Source organism: Camellia sinensis, chromosome 13 (assembly GCF_055761805.1).
Source record: "Camellia sinensis isolate YWXY chromosome 13, ASM5576180v1, whole genome shotgun sequence".
Taxonomy (NCBI): Eukaryota; Viridiplantae; Streptophyta; class Magnoliopsida; order Ericales; family Theaceae; genus Camellia; species Camellia sinensis.
Window position 1 is genome coordinate 99,885,273 of NC_138973.1, and position 20,617 is coordinate 99,905,889.

Consider the following 20,617-nt stretch of genomic DNA (forward strand, 5'->3'; position numbering starts at 1 on the left):
AAAGACAGAAGAAAGGCAACCTCAAAATAAGCATTTTTACAGTACAAATCATGGCCAAACAGCAAGCAAAGATAGGGCAACAATGGCATGCAAAAATGGCCCTAAACATGAGATTATGAAGCAACTCATAGCTGCTAACTCGAAACAGGTTAGGGCCCTTCAACAACATTGAAGAGGGGCCAAAAAATAAGCCACTTTACAGAACTGTAAAAACCCTAAAAACAAACATGGATATGGCTAAGCTCTTATGCAAGAAAAAGGGCCAAAAGGTGGCCAAAGAGGCAAGTGGTATATGCAAAGCCCAAAATGAAAAATTCCCTTCTACAACATTGAATAGGGACCAAAAATATGCATATTTATAGAACTGTAAAATGACCAAAACAGTATAAAAACATGCTAGAAATGCAATGCAAAATGAGGCTCAAAAGTGGCTATAACACAAAGTCTACAAAATATTCCACAAACGGCCAAAGACCCTTAATGAAACATGAAGAATGGGCCAAAATAAGACTATTTTAAGTTCTGTAAAATGACCAAAAATGAAAGCATAATGGGTTTCCAAAACATGCAAAAATGGGGACCAAAGAGGGGATATAACAAGAAGTGGCACATGGAGGTCCCAAACAGTGTTGAGCCCTTCTTAAATGTTGAAGAGGGGCTCAAAATAAGCCTATTTTTAGTTCTGTAAAACACCCAAAAATGGAAGCATAATGGGCTGCCAAAGCATGCAAGAAAATAGCATTCAAGGAAGATTTTGAAGCAAGTGCAAGATGGGGGGCTCAAACAGGGTTGAGCTCTTAAGAAAAAGTGAAAAAGAGCTCAAAATAAGGCCACTTTCAGTTAGGGCCGGAGCTCAAATCAATAAGCATGTATGGCTAAGAAAAGATACCAAAATAAGCTCAAAAAAGGAAAAATACTACTTACCCTTGAAGGCTTGACTTTGGTTGCCTCTTGGCTTGAGTTGCAGCACCTTTAGCCTCTGGAGAACACCTTCAAACTTCTGGAATGGAGGATGGAAGGGTGGGGGTTGGTGTTGTAGAAGAAATGGTGGTGTTCGACTTGGAGGTTTTCAAGGAAATGAGAGAGATGGAGGAGGATTTTGTATATCAAGCTTGAAGACCAATTTTTCTAACCCCTAATACAAAGGCTTGCAGCTGGTTATAAGGAACAAAAAGAGAGTGTAAAGGTGGGGAAAAGGTGGAGGAAAAGGAGGCAAGTTTTCCCCCAAAAAATATCCCACGGATACAGATATTTTTTGGGGGATACAGCTATACAGCTGTAAAGTGTGATTTGTGAGGATCATGGCCGGCTGGTTTTTGGACTTGAAGGTGGCCGGCCGGCCACCACCCCTAGCCGGCCGGCTAGGGGTCAAAAGGGTCAACTTGCTTTAGTGGCCGGCCACCACAAAAGGGTGGCCTCCCAGGTCTCCTCTTCACAACCCTGTGGTTCGAATTTGGAAACTCTAAAACAAGAGAGAGAACAAGCCACTTCTAGGGGGGGTCAAAAGGGTCAGGTGACATTAGTGGCCAGCCACCAACTTTTAGGATCCTCCCATGTGTGTACATCACAAATATGTGGTTTGGGGTTGAAGAAAGTGGCCCAAGGGTGTTCAACATTGGCTCGGAAGGAGGGGTTCAAAAGGGTCAAATGGAATTTCTGGCCGGCCATAGACTTTTAGGGTCCTCCCATGTGTGTACAACACAAATATGTGGTTTGGGGTTGAAGAAAGTGGCCCCAAGGTGTTCAACATTGGCTCGGAAGTGAGAAAAACGGGTGTCGGAGGGCAAAAATGGAATATAACTGGTTGCCAAGATAATTGCTGGCCTCCCACCCTCCAGTGACCTTCCTGGTCATGAAATAGAGGCACCTGCCAAAAATGAACGAAAACTGATGCAGAACGAATGCTCGAGGGCCAAAACACGCAGTTCGGGGTCCCGAAAACGGGCTGTTAAGCACCGAAAGTGGCATTCGGCCACGAAGTGGGTTTCTCAGACCCCAGTGTCCCTCAAAAGGGAGTAGAAAGGAAGTATGCTAAAAATCAGAACAAACGGAGATGGTTAGGCGGTCCCGAACCGAGGCACACGGCCAACGGTCCCGAAAAACCGAAAACCGGACTCCGAAATGGGCAAAATGGCCTGCGGCCACAAAATGTGGCCCGCGGCCACTGAGAGATGGTCTACGGGACCTCTCTTTCCCCTCGGGAAAAGAAACAGAGAAAACCGAGTCTGGTTGGCAAACCGAGGCAAGGCACAGAAGAGGGTTCGGAAGTCCGGAGGCAGGGCTCACGGCCGCGACTCTGAGACTTCTGAACGAGCACAATATGCAGTATCACCGAGCGCTCAACTGGTGATGTCTGAGTCTCAAGGTCGGTTAAAAATGGGGTGTCTACAGTTGCCCCTCTTTGACAGAACTCGAAAGTCATAAGTGACGGGAGTGAATGTCAAAGCCCAGAGACGACCCATTTTTGACAAGGCCGAAGACTTAAACAAACAGGCGTGATAAATAGAGATGTGCCCGTAGGCAGGGGGGCAAAATGCAAAGCGATGTGCAAGAAGCCGAACATAACTCAATGATCATGCAAATGCAGCAAGCTGTAATGATGCAAGTATTCGCAAATAGATGCAACAGTTTTAAGCAAGAATGCAAAGCAACAACTACATTTCATGCAGTTAAGAATGCGGAGGATTATTCAATCCCCGCCACGTCTCACATGGAGAAGATACGATACTTGCACGATTCGTCTGGTCGCACCAGCCTCAAATGAACCGTACATACAATATCGTGCTTGCAAAAGAGAGAAATTTCAACAAGTACAATATGCTACCAACATATATTTAATGTGATTCTGAAAGTTTGACACACGCAGTGCCGGTGAGTGAATGCATCGCAATGCAAGAGTGGAACATGCGTGACAACGCATGCTCAAGCACAGAGGTATGGCAACATCAAGAAATGTGCATAATAATACAAGTATGCTCGTGAGAATGCAAGTTATGTGCATGATAGTGCAAAACGAGCCTAAATCAGGGTGCCTGTTTGTTACGAAATGACGAGCAAGGAAACGCATGTTTCGGCCAAGGCGACTTCGATGACGGCCTTCGATTCAATTTCCTGGAAAGACTACAACATATTCAAAAGGATACATCTTGATTTTGATGAATAATGATGAGACACATGTCAGAACTTGAAGCTAAAGTTCCGGCGGAGCAATTTCACGACCGGAAGTGTACTTTTCTTGAACTTTTTCAGGTCCCGGGAACTCCGATCTTCCTCAAAATTTGCAGAGAGCTAGGTGGGCATGTGGGGGACATGGCCGGCCAGTTTTATGAGGGATGGGAGGTGGCCGGCTGGTTTTACAAAAAGAGAATGGCTGGCCGGCCGGTTTTCCAAAAAGGAAATGGCTGGCCGGCTGGAAAAGGTGGCCGGCCGGTCATATGCCCAAATCCGAGGGCATTTTGGTCCTTTCACCTCCTTTCTTTATGCTCCTTCATCCCAAGAGTTTGAGCCTATAAATGCAGCCGAGATCTTCTCTTCTCTTGCCTCCTACACCACTTTATTCCCCAGATCTGAGTTCCATACGCGTTTTCCAACGCCCCACGCAAGTTGTTTTCGCAAAAATATTCAGTTTCAAGCACCTTGTACTGATTAAATTTTGGTTTCGGAGCTTCTTTTCTCATTTTTGCCACTTGAGGTGAGTTTGTCTCAATATTTGGAAGATTTTCTCGGGAGTTGACTTCTGTTGGCTTTTTCATTTCCCGAGAGTTGACTTTTGTTGACTTTTTCCAATTTTGGCTCATTTTCGCTCATTTTTGCTCCTTTTACAGATTTTCTGAAAATGGAGGGTAATTCTCCCCATGGTGGAGGCTTTCCGGGTGCCGGGGACGATTTTGATCCCATGACTTTGCCCCCGAGGGTCCGACCTTTTATTCCCGGGAGGTACGCTCCGCCAGCACATGTCCTTCCTCGTGCCGTTTTTCGTCATTTCACTGATTTTGATGAGCGAGCACCTGGGGATCTACTTCTCCGAGAGCCAGAGCATAACCTCTCCCATGAGGCCCGAGAGGTATTTACTTCATTTTCTGCATTTTTTTCGTACATTTCGTGCCTTTGCCATGCTTGAACACACAGTTTAGCTTTATGACATAGTACTTTATTTGCATCCTGAATACGTAGCTTAAACACTTGAATTTCTGAACACTCGGCTCATTAATTGATTGCGAACGCACGGCACACATTAGTTAAGAAACGAACACACGACTCACACTCTGATTTGTCGAACACACAGCCCGAATTAAATGGTGAACATATAGCACTCACTGACTTAGAGTAGAACACACAGCCCAAACTCTGATTTTCTGAACACGCAGCCCAGATTGATAGTGAACACGCAGCCCACACTAGTTGAAAGTCGAACACGCAGCCCAAACTTTAATTTTCTGAACACGCAGCCCAGATTGATAGTGAACACACAGCCCACACTGACTGAAAGTTGAACACGCAGCCCAAACTTTAATTTCCTGAACACGCAGCCCAGATTGATAGTGAACACGCAGCCTAAACTTGAATTTCCTGAACACGCAGCCCAGATTGATAGTGAACACGCAGCCCACACTGATTGAAAGTTGAACACGCAGCCCAAAGTTAAATTTCCTGAACACGCAGCCCAGATTGATAGTGAACACGCAGCCCACACTGATTGAGAGTTGAACACGCAGCCCAAACTTAAATTTCCTGAACACGCAGCCCAGATTGATAGTGAACACGCAGCCCACACTGATTGAAAGTTGAACACGCAGCCCAAACTTAAATTTCCTGAACACGCAGCCCAGATTGATAGTGAACACGCAGCCCACACTGATTGAGAGTTGAACACGCAGCCCAAACTTAAATTTCCTGAACACGCAGCCCAGATTGATAGTGAACACGCAGCCCACACTGATTGAAAGTTGAACACGCAGCCCAAACTTAAATTTCCTGAACACGCAGCCCAGATTGATAGTGAACACGCAACCCACACTGATTGAAAGTTGAACACGCAGCCCAAACTTAAATTTCCTGAACACGCAGCCCAGATTGATAGTGAACACGCAACCCACACTGATTGAAAGTTGAACACGCAGCCCAAACTTAAATTTCCTGAACACGCAGCCCAGATTGATAGTGAACACGCAACCCACATTGATTGAAAGTTGAACACGCAGTTCATTCATTTCATTGGCACACAGCTCATTCATTTTATACTGACATATATATTCATTTCATACTGACACATGTATTCATTCTGAATGCAGGTTGGTTCTCGCAGTGTATGGGGGTATGGCTCCACCGCCGCGCGGGACTGGTATGTTGAGCTCCCGGAGGCTGTCCGGGATTTAGTAGACTTGGCAGGGTTCGGGGCCTTCTGCATTGGGTTGTCACGTTGTCCTGCCAGGAGGACACTGATGGCGGCACTGGTAGAGAGATGGTGGGACACCACCAACTCTTTTCATTTCTCTGCCACCGGGGACATGACTATGACCCCTCTAGACTTCGCTGTGTTGACCGGCCTGGACGTAGGAGGTTTGTCCATCCCCTATGACGAGGACATGGGCGAGTGGGAGGCCGCTTGGACATATCTGCCGGGGGCTCGCCCGCCTGTTGACAGGGTTTCTGGGAGAGTCCAATACACTTGGTTCTCTTCCCACTTCCGGCGGGCAGAGATGGTGCCCGAGACTCCTGAGGAGACGGAGCAGTACGCCCGTGGTTTCCTTATGTTCCTCTTCGGGACTACCCTGTTCGCCGATAGAGGGAACACAGTCGGGCTATACCTGCTGAGCGCTCTGGTTGACCTATCACAGGTCAGTCGATATGACTGGGGTGGCGCCGGCCTGGCTACCCTTTACTACTATATGAGCGCGACCTCCCGCGGGCGGGGAGACTTACTTGGCGGTTATTGGAGAGCCTGGGAGGTACTTTTCTGTCACCTTGATTTACATTTCTACTCTTCATTACTTGTACATTGCACACACAGCGCACTTTACAGTCTGTATTTTGCTCTAAGCACTTTGTACTTACATTCTGCACTGCTTTTCTCAGCTATGGGTCTACGTATACTTCCTAGCATTAGCCCCAGAGTTGGAGGGGGCAGGGCCCTCCATGACCCCATATTCTCTGGTGTTCGAGGGCCCGCACCGGCCGAGACCCCGAGAGACTCTCATTTATCTGCGATAGTATTTTGACACTGTGCGCCCATCGGAGGTACTTCAGAACCCTCAGTTCTTCCCATTTTTATCTCTGATTTGCCCTGCACGTTCCTGATTTCTAATTGGTTTATTCACTTGTTATCCGCAGATTACATGGCAGCCTTGGGCACCCTTGGGCGATGGTCTCCGATTTCAGTATCCCGGAGGATCGGGCACCTCCCAGTACAGGTTCCTGCTCGAAGGACCTGTTGGTAGAGCATGGTTTCTGGGGGAACGCTTTCTGCATCAGGCATGGGGGTATACTTCTCAGGACCCTCCCGCAGCACCCCCAGTCAGTATGCGGATTGCTGATAGGCTCTCTCACCAGGAGATAGTCGGCGGTATACTGGGTAGTGATGCCCTGCTGCACCTCAAGGAGGGGGACTATGCCACTTACCGTCATACATATTTGATGCCTCCACTGGCGGGGGCTCGCACCCCGATGACGAGGTCTGCTGGTACGTCATCTTCGAGCCAGGCCCGGGCTCGGGCTGCAGACGCCCCTTCTACTAGTAGGGCTGGTACATCGAGAGGTGGGGGTAGATCGGTTCCTTCGGCTCCTCCGACTTATCCTCATCTTGGATGGCCGGACATGCCGTCCGAGTTGACGGGATGGCGTTTTGGGACTCCTTACCCGATTCCGCTAGAGCCTCCACTTCCTGACCATAGATATGTCAGGGATCCAGATTCACCACCGGTATGATTTATAGCTTTGATTTATCAGTCGGGTACTTGGACATTCATTCCTTTACTGATAGTTTTGCCTTTGTATCTGCAGCCTCCGGTTGAGTATGTGGACGAGATTCTCGGGGTGATGGCCGCACTTGAGGGCATGGTCCTTCAGAGAGAGACACACCTATCCGTTATGGGTGTGCAGCTACCGTTCATTTTTCTTGTATTTATCACACTTCTGATGACACACTGGTTTTGAGCATTCTTCTGTATTGTAGAGCACATCCGACACACACCCCACTCACATATTGTACTCGTATTTGATTTTCATATTTGAACTAATGTATTGAACTTTTCATTTTCAGATGCCTCCTGTATATGCTCAGCCGTGGGCTGGGCCACCTGGGCCTCCTTGGGGAGCCGGGCCATCTGGGCCTTTTACGGAGCTGGGCCATATGGGCCTTCTCAGGGAGCGGGCCATCCAGGCCTTTTTACGGAGCTGGTCCATCTGGGCCTTCTCAGGGAGCGGGGCCATCCAGGCCTTTCCGAGGAGCTAGGCCATCCAGGCCTTTTCGAGGAGCTCGAGGAGGGTCCTCCCGCAGACGTAGGGCAAACGTTGTAGAGGCGGAGCCCGAGGAGGAGGAGGAGGTTACCGACCGCCAGTCAGAGACATCTGCTGAGGAGGGGGGCTCCGGTCTTGGTTCGGGGAACAGAGGCGAGGCTGAGGGGGATTCTGAGGATGAAAGCTCCGACCCGGATGATGTTGATGATGGTGCAGAGGTTGTCCCGCAGAAGAGGATGAGGAGTGCTTCTCATTCCCGCTCCCGAGGACATTGATGCTGCTGTTTCCTGCTTTATTTTTCTTTTTGCTAGTAGTTTGTAGCACTTTGCTCATTGTTAGGTAGTTTTATTTTTTTGTAAAACTTGTACCTTTGTTCGTTGTAAAACATGATGGAATGAAACAGCTTTTGAAAACGTGTTTGTATTTTTAAACTTTTAGCATCGTATCGCATCATTTTATTTTACAAAGATGAAATTGAATGGGAATGTGCATTGTGTAATCACCAAGTCAGGTAGTGAACCGACGCGACAAACTAAGCAACTCAACTTACTAAGATATAACAGAACTTTAGCAAGTTTACAACTCGATAAACAAAATGCAATAGCGTTGTCAACGTAAATAAACAAGACTTAAACAAAGATTGTTTAAAGAGAGAGCAATGACTCGAAAACACGAAACACGTCCGCTCGACAAACAACTCGGTAAGCAAAACAACAACTCGATAATCAAAACAACAACTCGATAAACAAAACTCAGCAACAACAGAGTGTACTTCGGACGATCTGGGCACCGGAATGCATCAGAAACAGAGGGAAATGAAGGCCTTTGACTCTCCCGTTGCATGGAAATGCTTGAAACTTTCCCTCGAAGGGTAAAACAGGGCCAAGGAGATACACTGGAGCACTGCCGGCCACCTTTGGGAGCCGGCCGGCCAATTTTATGGAGAGGGGGAGTCGGCCGGCCAGTTTTGTAAAAAGAGAATGGCCGGCCAGCCAGAAAAGGTGGCCGGCCGGCCACTTATTCCTGCAGCCACCTAGTTTTTGACACGTGTCCCCGTGAATAGTGTTTTTCCCTCTATAAAAGCCTCAACTTCGGGAACATTCATTTCATCTTAGTTTTACGTAAAGATGGAGGCGTTTCTCGCGGAAAATCTCACATCTTGGATCTCTTCTCTAGATGGCTCGGAAAAGCTGAACTTCCGGGGTTTCGGTTTGAATGCACTATTCACGCTGAGCCGTACCCCGCTACATCTCCCTTTTCTCCATGCCGCGGCAAGATTCTGGAACCCAGTGACGCACGTTTTTAGCTTCGGTGGCCCAGAGGTATGTCCCACTTTCGAAGATTTTCAGGTTTTGATGGAGTCTGAATGCTCTGAAGTGATCTTGCCTCAGCTCCGTTTTGGTCATGCCCAGGCTTTAGGGCGGATGTGTGGGCTCACGGCGCATGATGCTCGATCTCTGATTTGCAGTGGGGAACTGGACATCCTCGGCTTGATCCATCGTTTTTCCGACGCCGGTGACCGCAGCAACCATTATTGGAAGGGTTTCCGGCAACACGCCCTCTGCTTGTGTTTGTTGTCTCACTTTCTGCTTTCCTCGGGCTTCGGCGGGGCTAGCATTCGCCTGATTGAAGTTGCCCAAGGCTTGAGAGAGAGAAAGAGCTGCATCGCTATGACCTTGGCCGAGACACTGATGGGTTTAGATTCTGTCTATCGCCGGGAGACGACTAGGTTTGCTGGGAGTCCACTGCTGCTGCAGGTAATGTTTCCCACCCAACCTTACATATATATTTGCTCACATCACTCGACCCTCAGGCTCGGTTTTTCTCACAAAACCCTTGTCTTACTTTTCTCTCATCGTACATCTCTCTTTTCTTTATTCTCTCATTTTCCATCCCTCCCCCAGGTATGGTTAATGGACAAGTTGCAGGTTGTGGACTCTTGCCCGGCCTATTCAGCTCGAGGCTACTTCTTTCGGCAGCGCCTAGTCAATGCTCTTGACGAAAGGTGGTGGTTTGATTGGATGTGCAATTTGTCCGCAGACCGCATTGCTTGGCGTTGTCCTTGGCTCAACCTCCCGGCAATGAGCTATAGTATGTCCCGGCTGATTGGGATCCAGTTGATTGGTCTAACCCACTGCGTATTCTATTTTCCGTTCCGGTTCCTGCGCCAGTTTGGTCACGATCAGATCTGCCCACCGGAGGGGATTGAGTACCCAGCTGCTTTCCCGGTCCGAGGTGTACAGCTTGCCCGATATGCCACAGCATGGAGGACTAGAGAGCTCCTGGCTCCTGCTCCCACTTTCAGTTGCACTTTGTCTGACGAGTGCTTGGATTGGCTCAACGAGGAGGCACAGGTTGGGCCTAGCTTGGCATCAGATGCTTCGTCCAGCTCTGGGAGGGGACGCAGAGATACTTGACTAAACTATGCCCCAAATTTATTGCTTATTTAGCATTTTCAAGTTTTCTTTATGAGTGTAATAAAAAAAAGCAACCTCGATTGTATGCAAGAGCAAGAGAACTCTGTTTTGAAATCAATGAAATTGAAGGTTGTGGTACTGAAAATTTTCCGCTTTGGTCCAAGAAATGGTCCAGTCGTAAAAAGATTTATTTGAACAAAGTCGACTTTTATTAAAACTTTTCAAAACTATTTTCGATGTGGATCAGAACTGGACACGCCGAAGATCTGTCACTGAGATGCACAACCCCAGATCCCTGCAACTGGAAAGTTGCCCCTAGTCTGAAGAACAATGCGGCACTTCATGGCAACGGAAAGTTGCCCCTAGTCTGAGTAACTTTGCACCGTCGCGGCAACGGAAAGTTGCCCCTAGTCTGAATGGCACTGTACCGGAGATCGCGATAAATGCTGATGGATAAAGATGACTGAGATGATCAAAATGGACAGAGTTGATCGGGGAAAAGTTTATGGCTGAACTTCAAGGTGAAGTTGCCTACGTATCCCAAAGATGGGAATCAAGCCTTACGTAGTTCAGGCCGAGGTTCACTCGAGTATTTTCACTCTCCCTTTGCGCTCTAACTTTTGCCAAGGCCGCCCTTTGCGGGTTTTCAACCTTACGAGCTCAGTTTTTATATTTTCTAATTTTTTGTGCTCTGACTTTTGCCTAGGTCGCCCTTTCGGGTTTTCGGCCTAGCGAGCCTCTCAAGGGTAATATTTCTTCAACTTGTCCATATGGATCGGTTGTGAGAACTCCAAGCCATCTAGATCCATCAGAACCACAGCTCCACCTGACCAGATAGCTTTGATGATGTAAGGACCAGTCCAATTGGGTTTGAACTTGCCCTTTGGGTCGTGGATGGGAGTTCGGTTGTCTTTGAGCACCAAATCTCCTTCTTTCAGATTCCTGGACTTAACCTTCTTGTTGAAAGCCCGGGCAATTCTGCGTTGATAGCCTTGGATGTGGTACAGTGCTTTCAGTCTTCTTTCATCAAAGAGCATGAGTTCTTCAAATCTGCTCTGCTGCCAATTTGCTTCGGCTATTTGGCACTCAGCCAATACTCGTAACGACGGAACCTCAATCTCGATGGGTAGAATAGCCTCCATTCCATAGACCAATGAATACGGAGTCGCTCCAGTAGAAGTTCTTATTGAAGTCCTGTAGCCCCACAGAGCAAATGGCAGCTTGTCTGGCCAATCCCGGTAGGTTCCCACCATCTTCTGCAGTATATGCTTGATATTCTTGTTGGCGGCCTCGACCGCTACGTTGGTTTGCGGTCGGTATGTAGATGACTTATGAAAAGCCACGTTGTATTTTTCCAACAAGTCTATCACTTCTTTCTTGAAGTGGGAACCATTATCTGAAATTATCTCGTTTGGCACCCCGTAGCGACAGATGATGTTGTATCTGATGAAGTTTGAGACGTGCGACGCCTTCAACACCGCGTATGATTGGGCCTCGACCCACTTTGTGAAATAATCTATCGCTACCAGGATAAACTCATGCCCGTTTGACCCCTTCGGGGTAACAGCTCCGATCACATCAATTCCCCAAACTGAAAAAGGCCATGGCGAAGTCATGTTGTACAGCTTTGACGGCGGGATGTTCATGCGGTTTGCATGAATTTGACACTTGTGGCATCGCCGAACAAAACTAATACAATCCTCCTCCATGGTTAACCAGTAGTAGCCCTGTCTGAGGATCTTTCTGGCCAGCATTACTCCATTCATGTGTGCATCGCACTCCCCTCCATGGATGGCCTCCATTAGGCGCTTCGACTCTTTAGTTTTTACACAGAGCTTATGCATTCCCAGATGACCCCTTTTGTACAGCTTACCCCCGCAGATGATGAATTGAGCAGCCATTCTTCTGATGGCCCTCTTATCCTTGGCATTTGCCCCTAGTGGATACGTCTCCTTTTCCAAGAAGTTCTAGATGTCGTAATACCAGGGGTTGTCGTCTTGAGCTTCATCTATGGCGGAAATCGACTCGTATGCCGGCACAAACTTCTGATCAATAATGACTGGACGCATCCGGACTCCGGACGGGATGTCTATCATGGAAGATAGAGTTGCTAGTGAATCTGCGAACCTGTTGTTCTCTCTTACGAGGTGGGTGAAATTTAGCTTCTTAAACCAAGGAATTAACAAATCCAAGGTTTGGTGGTAAATTATCATCCTTTCCTCCTTGACTTTCCAATCTCCTTTTGCTTGAGACACAACAAGGTTTGAGTCCCCAATGACGTCCAACCGTCTTGCCCCTAGTTCTAGGGCTGCTTCCAGGCCAGCAATACATGCCTCATACTCTGCTTCATTGTTCGAGACTTTGAACCGGAGCTTGAATGCTAAAGGGATATGGGAATCGTCAGGCGCTATCAGCAACACCCCTATCCCATACCCATACTGGTTTGACGCTCCGTCAAAGTACATCGTCCAAGTTTCATCTTCGATGTGCAGAATGGCTTCATCTGGGAATAGGTACTCAACCGCTTCATCCCCCTCAACCGGGTGGTCGGCAAGGAACTCTGCTACCGCTCTTCCTTTTACTAACTTGCGCGTTACATACTTCAAATCAAATTCGGAGAGCAACAGCAGCCAACGAGCTAGCCTACCCGTAAGTGCTGGTTTCTCGAAAAGATATTTGATGGGATCCAAACACGAAACCAACATTACAGAGTGAGCTAACAGGTAGTGCCGCAGCTTCCTGGTAGCCCATACCAAGGCCAAACAAGCCTTCTCCAGCGGTGTATAGCGGGTCTCGTAATCCAGCATCTTTTTGCTCAGATAGTAGATGGCCCTTTCCACTTTGTCTTCTGACTCCTGCGCGAGCATGCAGCCCATCGTAGTCTCAGTTACCGAAAGATACAATATCAACGGTCTCCCCGGCTCTGGTGGTGACAACACGGGCGGGTTTTGTCGATATTCTTTGATCTGTTCAAAAGCTGCTTAACATCAGCCGTCCCATTGGAATTTCTTTCCTTTCTTCAGGAGACCAAAAAGTGGTTCACAAGTCAAGGTTAATTTAGAAATAAACCGTCTTATGAATTGCACTTTACCTAGAAAGCCTCGCACCTCCTTTTCAGTCCTTGGTGGTGGCATTTCTAAGATGGCCTTGATTTTGGAAGGGTCGACCTCGATGCCCCTTTGTGTAATCAGAAACCCTAGCATTTTCCCTGCTGTAACACCAAACGTGCACTTCTGGGGATTCAACTGCAGCCGAAACTCTCTGATCCTTTGAAAGAATTTTTGTAAGGCGGTGCAGTGGCCCTCTCTTTCTTTGGACTTGACAATCATGTCGTCCACATACACCTCGACCTCTTTATGGATCATATCATGCAATATTGTAGTTGCTGCCCGTTGATAAGTAGCTCCAGCGTTTTTCAACCCGAATGGCATCACTCTATAACAATATGTACCCCACGGGGTAGTGAATGCAGTCTTCTCCCGGTCTTCGGGTGCCATTACTATTTGATTATAGCCTGAGAAACCATCCATAAATGTGAGCAAGGCGTGTCCTGCCGTGAAATCCACCAATTCATCATTGTGTGGCAAGGGAAAGTCGTCCTTCAGACTGGCCCTGTTCAAATCTCTGAAGTCTACACAAACCCGAATTCTGCCATCCTTCTTTGGCACCGGAACAATGTTGGACAACCAAGTTGGGTATTCGGATACCAACAGGAACCCTGCATCAATTTGCTTGGTGACTTCTTCCTTAATTTTGAGAGCCCAGTCCGGGCGGATCCTTCTGAGTTTCTGTTTGACAGGGCGGGCCTTGGGATCAAGAGGGATCCGGTGCTGTACAATCTCAGGATCGATTCCAGGCATGTCTTCGTAGGACCACGCGAAAACATCTTTGAAATCTTTTAATAAAGCGACTAAGCGCTCGCGTTCCTCCGAAGACAACGTGGACCCGATCTGGACCAGCCGCGGGTCCTTCTCAGTACCAACATTCACAGTAGTGATTTCATCCATTAAAGGTTTAACAAATCTTTCCTGCTCTTGATCAATTAACCGTTGCAAAACCGGAGGAATTTCTCCCTCGTTGTTTTCATCAAAATTTTGAAAATCCTGATTTAAGCAATAAATCTAAGGCACAGAAAAATACTCAGAAACCACATCCACATCATTCTCATTAAATATTTCCAAGCCGTCGGATTCCTCTGTTACAACAGACTCAAAAGAAAATGAAAATGATGACCTAGATAGGACTGTGGCATCCGGGTTATCACCCCCAGGAATACCGGACTCAGACTCAGTCGAGCTGGAACCTGATTCCGACGCACAAGATTCGGTGGAATCAGATTCCGGCTCACTACCTGACCCGGAGCTGCTAGATAAAAAGCCTTCTTCATATTGCCAGATGAGAGAAGGTGCGATAGATGCATCCAAGATCGGCGCTGGAAAGCCCGCAGCTATTTCATCCCCAATCATAGAAACCGAAGAGTTATCCCCCAAGCACTCTTGGTCGATCGGAGGATCTGAAAGTAGACAAGCCAGTGCTACCCCCATTTCAAGCTCGGTGCTCTCAGGATCCACTACTTTACACTGCTCAACCTCAGTTGGTGGGTCTGTCTGCGCTTCGGCAACGTCATCCCCAGATAATTGTAAGTCGAAGAAGATTTCGAAACCAGGCACGCGCTTCCTCTCCGCGTTCAGCCATGGTTCTGGGAAGCCGCAGAGTGGAAAGTCTTCCCCCTCCCGGACGAAGCGTCCGTTTAGGGTGCCCCAGATGGGCCTATGCATTAACTCAAATGGCTTCCTAGCCTTCTTTGCTCTGGCCCTTCCGGCCATTTCTTTCCCTTTCCTCACCCAGTCCTCTTTGGTGGGCAGATAACCCAATCCAAAGGTGTGAGGGTTGTGTGGCACTTCGGCCGATACCGCGACGCCCTTCCGGCCGCTTCTTCCAAATCCCATTCCAGGGATATGTTGCAGCTTGTTCATGAGGTAGATAGATTGAGCACTGACGTACATACCCTCATTCACAGCCATGACATTCTGCACCACTTGAGCCTCGGCCAAAGTGAACCCCGATAAAAACACATCCTCCGTGCCGTGCTCGATCTCCAAGACAGGTGTGGACACTTCCGGCGGCGGATGGATTGATGAATTCCCAAAAACGATCGCTACCCCTTTCCCGTGAGGGTACTTTAGCATCTGATGTAGAGTGGAAGAGACAGCCTTGACCTGGTGCAACCACGGTCGCCCTAAAAGTAGGTTAAAGGTTGTGGGAACGTCCAAGATATGAAATTCAATGCTGTGTTGTCTTGGACCAACCTTGGTTTGAATTTTAACAGTCCCCATCACTTCTCTGCTGGTATTGTCGTATGCTCTGATCACTTGAGTAGTTGGGACGAAGTCCACGGGCTTCAACCCGATTGCATATGCCGTTCTGGTCGGGCATAGATTAATCGCAGACCCGGTATTAACAAGTACCACCGGTATCCACTTATCTCTACATTCCACAGAAATATAAAGAGGTTTGTTATGATTTGTGCCCTCAGGCGGTAGTTCCTTGTCCGAAAAGGTTAATGCCGGGGAACCTCCTCCCGGAAAAACCAGCCCAACCAGCTGTTCAGGCGTGGTGTCTATGGAGAGTTTGGACTTGTCCATAGCAGACAGGACAGCTTCCCTATGTACTCGTGATGCCATTAGCAGTCCCCAGATGGAGATGTCTGCTTGTATCTTTTTTAACTGTTTCAGCACAGCTTCCTCTTCAATCTGCTTTTCCTTCTGTTTCTCCGCTTCTCTATCCTCCCCGGATGCCTCAGGTTGGTCCAGGTGTGGGGGTTTGAAGTACCGCCCACTTCTCATCATATGGTCAACCTCATCGAGGTACCAAGTGTCATCCGGTTGATTATTTCCCCAGTCTTCATCCGTGTGGGCGAGACATAAGTCATCGTCTTCCCACCACATTCCGTCGGCAGCCAACAGACACCTGTCTAGCTCTGGTTTAGTTGCACTCGCAATACTCCCTGTCCACATGCTCGCAACATTCTCTATCTTCGTGCACACAGCACTTTCAGTCCCCTCAGGGCCTTTAGCTTTCCTAATTCTCTCAGCCTCCTCAAAATTTTCTTGTTCCAGCTGCGTCAGTACAACTAGTTGTTCAACAATTCCTGTATCCATAATGCCCAAGCCTCGAGCGGAATTCTTAACACCGGCGCTCTCCGGCGATACAACTTGACTTCCGGCCATTCTGGCCACAGCTGATACTCCTGCCCCTGCCGGGCTCTGTTCTGGTTGGGCTTCCCCCACTTCATCTGGTTGATCCTCAAGCCATCCAGTGGCCTCCGCCGATTCCTCATAGTCGAACCAGTTGATTGACGCATCCCCTGGTTCCTGGTCATCGAAAAATTGCAGGTTGGCAAAGTCCTCCTCTACGGCTGTTGGATCATCTGCCCCTAGCCCAGATCCATCTCCCCGGATCATGCACAGCTCTCCTGTCTCTGGCAATTCTATACCTGGCCCAATTCGGCTCGTTGATAGGATGTACTCGCTTGGATCATAGGCTCCCCCAGCAAAACTTTGTCCAGTCCCAGATTCAACAATCTCATTCTCTCCTGAAATCTGCCCTGCCCCATCTTCGACGGTCACCACCGTCGGTTCTAGTTGGGTTTTGGAGATGTCCACCATGCACAAGAAGTCAGTGCAATCGGGGAGGAACACCTCTGGCTTGGGTAGGTGGGATGGGGTGATATAGATACTGGGATCGTAAGATGCGACCCCAGTTTGGATAAAATTGATTTTGTTGGGAGGGGGAGCTTGGTTATGTGGTGGGAGAGGGTTGGTTGTGACATTGGGTTTATCGGGAGACGCGATCACCTATTTGTTGATAAGATCTTGGATCTCATGACGCAATCTGAAACAACGGTCGGTGTCGTGACCGTGTTGTTGGTGATACACGCAGTACTTTGCTGGGTCATGAGAGGGAGGGAGTGGATTCGGTAGTGGCTTCGGCTCCAGGGGTTTCAAATGCTTTTTCCTGATCAATACCCCTAGAGCTTTGGACAGGGGCATATATAATGGGGTGAAGGTTCTTTGGCCTCGAGGTTGGAATCTGGTGGTTTGTGTGTTGCTTCCGGACGCGCCGGAGAAGGGTGTGCAGCCATGGGCCTTGGAGGGGGAGGGGGAGTGGTGGTGACCATACTGACTTCCGAGGCTCTTGTATTTGCAGCGCCACTCGGGCCCGCATTGTTGTTACGGTTGAAGGCCCTCCTCGATTGTTCCCTATCGTGGTCAAACAGACCTTGTTTCATTGCATCTTCGATTTGTACCCCCATCTCGTGTAAATCTGAGAAAGTAGGAAAGGGGATTACAATCATTCTCTGCATCAACTTTGGGTGGAGATTGCACACAATCATCCGGATTTGGTCCTTATCCGTGGGCCTTAGAGTCATCATTGATGCCTTTGCCCTCCATCGGATTACAAAGTCCGAGAAAGTTTCCTTGGGCTCTTGCCTTGTCGTTTCGAGATCACGAGTTGTAATCTCGATCTGAGTGTTGTACGAATATTGCGCGACAAAGGCCTCAGCCATTTCATCCCAATTCTTCTTCACTTCATCCTCTAACTTTGCGTACCAGTGGGCGGCTACACCCGACAGGGTTCGACCGAATAATGAAAGCTTCTGTGGTCGCGTTAGGCCCATTGGCCGCAAGATGTCTGAGAACAGTCGGAGATGGACCATGGGGTCCCCGGACCCGTCAAAGCGGTCAATTTGAGGCATTTTGAACCTATCGGGCAATGTTACGGCCACGTCGGTATATCCATCCTCGATATCCGGGATAGCCTTGACCCCCTGGGATTTCTTGAAGAGCTTCTCAAGCTTGCTCAATTTCAGAGCTGTATGATCAACCTCGAACTCGAAGGGAGAGTCCGGGTGATTGGGTGTATGGACCTTGGACAGTTGTGGCGGAAGCGGGGGCGGAGCTGGCCCCGTTGGAAGATTCGTGTCCTCTTGTAAGTTTTGGAGATTTGGCACAGTGTTCTGGGTGTTTGGCGGAGCGTTCTGAACAGTAGGCGTTTGCTCAGGTAATGGAGCCCCTGCCGGAGGAGAAATTTGGTGTGAAGTAGATGCTGCATTCTGCTGTTGCAGTCTGGTGATTAGTTCGGCCTGTTGGGCCATGATCGCGGCCTGCTGTTTGGAGAACTCCGTTTGACGGGCGGCATCATCATGCATCTGTCTCATGCTCTCCTACATCTGGCGCATTAGAGCCTCTATCCCTGATGTATTTTGTTGATCCATCTATCTAACTGGTATGCCTATTTCTACAGCAGTAATTGAGACCTCAGTCCTATAGTCCTCTGATGAAGTAACCCACTGCTCTGACAACCTCTGTTCTGACACACTGCGCTTTTTCGGCTTTCTTTTGGTAACGGGGGGTAGAGAATGGAACACTGGTTGTCCATCGATTAGATCCTCAGATCGATTGAGTCGACGACCTCGTGTCCAAAGTGCTTGGGGAATGCCTGCTGGGTTGGAAGCAATTGTGCTAGAACTGACCTAGCAAAAGATAAATAAAGCGAAAAGGAAATAAATAAACAGATAAACGGACAGCATAACAGCTTAAAATAAAATGCATGACACACAACCGGGCATAACAACACACAGTCAATAAGCTGAATACACACTGTCCTCAAACACTGATTATTATCCTTGTATCACTGTCCCCTAAAACAGAATCTGATACCCGCAGATAACTAATTCTCGAAGACTGGCTGATGCCCGCAGGCCTGATACCCATAATACTGAACTGATGCCCGCAGGCCTGGTACTGACAATACTGAACTGATGCCCGCAGGCCTGATGCCCAAACTCATATACTGATACATGCATTCCTGTAGAGACGCACTCTAAAGCACATAACAGATAAGTGAGAGCCAAAACATCCCTATGTTGGGGTAGGGTTTCACTACGCACACAGCGGTTTCAAACAACCTATAAACGGGTAAGCAACTTGTCCTAGTTTGGAATGGTCACTATGGATCCGAATATGCACTAGGTCGAATGGTCAAAGAGGGTGCCCCGGTAAAACCGGGGTTTGTGTTCCCATACTGGCAGAGCCCACAACCGGTCAGCCTTATGGTCATGCCTTGACAAGACAAGCCTCCGGCAAACCGTTCAGGAATAGCATATGGCAAACACGGTGTCCTACGCGCACCAATGCAAATGCAATGCAAAGAATCAGAAAAGTGTAGTCAAAAACAGATATCACGAGTTCGAGTCAAGTTCTCTAAATCCCCAGCAGAGTCGCCAGAAACTGTAACAAGCCCGCGGGGGACCTTGCTACAGCTCGGACTCGATTTGTGTCACGGTTCTAAGTCTGAACCAAAGAGTCCAAATCCGGCAAATCGTTTTGAGAAAACTGATTTTTGAAAGAAGTGCCAAACATGGACTGCTTTGCCAGATACAGAGTCGCCACCTAAATATTTTTTTAATGGGAAATTTAGGAAACCCTGACTCGGTGCCAAAGGCCACGTGTCCGTCATCACCAAAGTTGCCTCGGCTCGGGAACTTGGGTACGATTGGGGAAGGTCACTTCGTGAGCACCCCCGCTCGCCCGATCAAAGATCGGCCTCTACTAACCATGATATCTATTTTTGAAAACATTGTGCGTTCTTATTCCGGTTTATTAGCCTAGGTTACTATGTGATGCGCACAACATACAAGTATAGACTGGGTCGCCTGAATTGGAACAAAACATTTCATGTTTGTTTTTGAAAGATTGTTTGCTACTCGCAAGTAGGCTTAAAATGCAGATTTTACCACCCGCAGGTGGGCTTAGAAAAGATGGTTTTGCCACTATCTAGTGGGCTTAAAACACACAGTGAATGAATTGTTCCAATCCAAATAACCCAACCTTCACCCACAGGCATTCAGGCAGATATATCACATAAGCATATAGCCTCATGGTAAGCATGCTATTTATGGCAGTCACTCACACGCATGCAAGGATGCTAAAGCATAAAACTCACTGAGTACTCCAAGCCAAAACAAGAAGTTTATTAGAAATCATGCATGATCCTAAATATACAGAAATGTCTAATGCAACACATGCAAAAATGTAAACTATAGCAGGCTCGGCTATTCTAAACATGGCATATGAAATGCTACAGCTAACATGTATTCAATTTGGAATTAAAAGTACAATGCAGTTAGTATGGTGCGCCGAGCTCGGTGCATGCAAAACAGATGAATGATGCAAACATGCTGTCATACTGTATGCTAATTGAAATATGCCCTAATCTAACCATCATAAGCAGGTAAATAAAAGGGAAGAAAGACGTGGGGTTGGAAGACATACATCACACTCACGCACACTTATTACAACATTGCCCTCGCGCAGAGGGTCCGAATAAATATACAGTCCCGAATAAAAGAATATTACAGTCCAAATAATACAGTCCAAATAATATACAAATTCCTAATTAATTAACAAATTAACTAAGAAAAACTGTAAAACTGGCGTGCAAGCCAGGGACTGCCTTGCTCCAGATTAATGATGCATGTCTGGGCTGCCTTGCGCGGAAATCCACCGGGATGCCCCAATTAGCCTCTGTTTACACCTTTTCTCGAAATGCGCGCCAAACTCCAAAAATTTGCTGATTCTTCATTTTGCTGCAACAGAGAGCAGGAAAGGGGCATGGCAATGTATTTTCACAGATATATGCATGCCTTGATCCTCGTGCCACCAATCACGCATATCGATGCA

At 47.9% G+C, this 20,617-nt stretch overlaps 1 long non-coding RNA gene and 1 pseudogene across 1 annotated transcript; one reads left to right on the forward strand and one right to left on the reverse strand.

Moving 5' to 3' along the window:
* LOC145805589 (uncharacterized) overlaps positions 1-20,617 on the reverse strand; it is a 123,350-nt pseudogene that overhangs the window by 81,314 nt on the left and 21,419 nt on the right.
* On the forward strand, positions 5,292-6,918 carry LOC145805919 (uncharacterized). The gene is made up of 3 exons (XR_014348222.1): positions 5,292-5,948; positions 6,076-6,237; positions 6,331-6,918. It is a non-coding gene; the product is annotated as an uncharacterized LOC145805919 (long non-coding RNA).